The sequence below is a fragment of the Apaloderma vittatum genome, unplaced genomic scaffold, assembly GCF_000703405.1.
Source record: "Apaloderma vittatum isolate BGI_N311 unplaced genomic scaffold, ASM70340v1 scaffold5659, whole genome shotgun sequence".
NCBI lineage: Eukaryota > Metazoa > Chordata > Aves > Trogoniformes > Trogonidae > Apaloderma > Apaloderma vittatum.
The window spans coordinates 25,403-29,142 of NW_009733409.1; positions in this window are offsets into that span (position 1 = coordinate 25,403).

The following is a 3,740-nucleotide window of genomic DNA, read 5'->3' on the forward strand; positions in this document are numbered from 1 at the left end:
CCATGTTCCTGTCATCCTCCTTCCACCTGGGCAAGCGGTGCCCTGGGCGATTCACTACATTTTGGTGCCTCGTCTTCGTGCCTTTTGTACCTCAGATGATTTAGATGTTAAATATTTCTTTGAACCAAAGGGTGTTTTTTAAGAGTTTTGTGTACGTGTTGGTTTTATTGTATTTCTATGGATCGCAGATTTTGAAACGGAAATAAATGTTCTTTCCATAAAGTGATTCTCTCTTCTGTGTCCTTATTAGGTGTGTCAGTACTGGGTTTTAGTGGATCGTGGGGCTTTTTTTTTTTTGTGAGCCTGTTTCTTCATTGGCCTTTTTCTGCAGAAAATACATCATGGGTTTGGACAGTGTTTTATTTAAGGCACTACTGTTGCACTTTGAGGCCCAGACTTGAGCTCCAGTCATTAATGATACCGTGTGAACAATATAGCAGGTAACCATAGGAATTGCAAGATTTTTAGGGTTTGGTTGTTTGGGTTTTTTTTCCCTAAAAGCTTTAATGACCTAGCACAGTGTAGCTCAAGAGTTGCTCTCTAATCTCTCCCAGCACTCCTGTGCTTGCCATGAATGTTGTGGCTGTTGGCTGGCGGTTCGGAATATTTCATTGTTGACCTCTAGTTTTCTTAGTTAAATCTCTCAGCACAACATAAACTTAGGAAATAAGAAGTTTTGCTTTGTCACAAAGCATTCAACATCTGACAGATGTGAAGAAGAGCTGATGATGAGCCAAAGCCGCACTCTCTGGTTGGAACACTTTGGGTTTCAGGGGGAGGAGGAGGAATCTACTTAGACTTTTTGTCAACGTGTTATGTTGACAGATAAAGTTCACTTCAGGACTTTGGCCAAAAATCTGCACATCCCACTTCTGAAATAGTGTAGTTGCCTGGGAAACACCGTTGTGAACTGCTGTATCGTACTGAACTCTTTTTAAGAGAACTTAACTTGCTTATTTTCTCGGGGAGGGGGAGTCCATCCCTAAAGCAGGCTGTGATGGATGATCAGATGCTGAAGACTTTTGGGGTTTTTTTGTGCTGTATGCAGGATTTGCTTACTGCTAATCTGGTAGGAAGAGTAAGAGTTGTTTGATAAAGAACATGGGCATTCAGTAACCTTCCAGGCACCTTTGTGTAGATCTGGCTGATTATATTCCCTCTTCCATCTCTTCTCATTCTAGAAGATGAACAGAATATGGCAATTAGCCTAAAATTAAGCCTGTGGGATAGTTTTTTAGACCTAAAAGGGAAGATTAATATGCTGGAACAAATAAGCCTGCCTCTGTCTAGGCACAGGGAGATCCTTAAAGTGTATCACTGGTACAGTGAGTACTTAAGTCTTGTTTAGACTGAAATGTGGTGTGTTTTTTTTCCTGATATACTGCTGACTCTTCTTTATTTCCACAAGGTTTAAGTACTTAGTACAGCTATTCCTGTGCCCTGCAAAGGCTTACTGTGGACAAGCAGCTGCCAGACACTCTGAAGTGCTTTGGGACTTTTCGGAGGTCTTCAGGTCACATCTGTTGGAGTTAGCTCGCCCATGAGGTCTTTGAGGCACTTCTGAAAGCAGATGCTGCGTGAACTCCGCTGGAAAGATGGTCTCTTACCGTGGCTTGTGTAGTCATAAGCAGAACAGCCACCTCCAGCCCATGCCAGCAACCCAAGTCCAGATTGAGCATGTGGTTTCTTAACCCCTGGCCTGAACGCTACTGTGTGGACACGATGCCGCGTCACCGAGCAGTTATGCAGCCCTCCAGCTGGGTTAGGAAATCACCTCAAACATTAATGTTCAGCTGCGTTGACTCAGTGAAGTACTTATCATCTTTCTGTCTGCCTTAGAAGTTACTTCTCTTTCCTGTTAGAGTGGAAAATTATGTGATGATCATCTATCTTAATCACCTTAGAGGGGGGGAAAGCTGGCATCCAGAGTAAGATGTGTGGTGTGAGGAGAGAAAGGGTTTGGCTGTGAGCGGCAGGGGAAGCCGTGCGAGCTGTGACAGAGAGCAGTGGGGCCGTTCCGCTGGGAGAGGAACCGTGTTTATATTGTACAAGTGAGTTGTTGTGTACTTCAGCCGAGCTATAACATCCCTCGGGGGAAGAGGGTGTTTATTCAATGATGCCAAATGTGACTTGAGGTGAAGATGGTGGGGATGGGTGTGTACAAGAGGCAGCCTAGGATGGAGCTGTTCCCCAAACCTTGTCCTTCTGCTCTTCCTGCAGCCAGGGATAGTGCTGCCCTATGCTTTGGCATAACTCATGCTCCTTTGGCCCAAATGAGAGGAATTCTGTTGGGGACTCCAAAAAGGACCAGAACCTGACAGCTCTGGGTAATGGGAATTTCAAGAGGCCTATTTCACATGTTTAGTCCTGAATCTGTCTCATCCTGCGGGGAAGTGACTACCCTGACTGTGTGAGATGAGGATGTGTTTGTTTAACCGGGGTTCAGCACTTGTCCCCTGTAGTGATTCAGTTAATCCCTTCCAAAACACTCATGTGTTTGTGCTGCCCTGTGCGGATGGTTGTCTCCTGTCCTGCGGAGGTAGAGGTGAACCAGAGGAGGAGGAGGGTGGTTCCCACTAAGTCCTCCCAGACTGGTGCAGCCCCAGAAGCTCTTGTATTCGACCTGATTCCAGCTTCCCTGACTCCTGTCTTGGTCTCCCTTCTCCCTCTTGTCTGCGACATCTCCTTAACTTTGGAGTGGCATCTGTGTGGCTCTGCCAGCAGTGCGGGGTTCAAGGTGGGTACCTCATCTTCAGCATCCTTCATGGTGATTGGCTCTGTGCAGGTCAAGGTATCTCTGAGAACTGTCATGGGACAGAAAGCAAAACAACATGAAGGTCACACTAAGATGTAGTTAACCAACGTGTACCTTGTGCATCTGAATGGGGATAGCTGGCTGGTGTCTCTTGTGTCCTGTAAGAACAGGTTTTCTATCATCATGGGGTAACCCTAGCTAATTTGGTGCATTTTTCTTGAAAAAGAGGACAGCAGAGTCTGGGAGAGGTCACCTCTTTGACCACAGGCTCAGATGTGGTTTTTCCTTCACCGCTCCCTGCATCAGGCCCAGATGTGCAAAACAGGACCTGGGTTCAAAGGTTCCCTTTAAGTCGTTTGCTCCAGTGTGGAGGTGGGACCCCTGCAACATCTGAGGCCTGATGGTGATGTAAAATTATACAAGAGCAAGCTGAGCATCCACCAGTGGCCCCTTGTGTGGCTGCTGGTCTTCTAGGGCCTCCATGCACTCTGTCGTTCCTTACAGCCGCAGAGGAAGTATCGGTGTCTGTATCCACACAGATGATGGGAGATGGGGTGTGCTGCATGGCACTTCCAGACTACCAGAGAACAGACCTGACTGCAACTGGTGAACTTTCTGAATCCTCTCTGCTTGTCTGGGCTGGGACAGGGTGACTCACCCAGCTGAGGTCCCCCAGGGTTCAGCAATTGTCTGAGACCAGGACAAAGCCTTCAAGTGACTCATCACCTGGAAGAGGAGCTGGAGTAGCGGCTGGTCCTGGCACTTACCCCATCTTCTGGACAAGATGGGTTGGGCCCATGGGAGAGCTTGTTCCTTTGGCCACGGAGCAGTTGTGCGTGATTTTGTTTGAGCGTGGCAGTGAGCGTTGGCACCTGTGCTCACCGGCATCGCTCTGCAGAGTGGGCGGCCACGGCGCCTGCACTGGTGCTGTGCTGGCAGAGGGGTCTGCCCAGGTCATAGAATCACAGAACAATTCAGGTTAGAA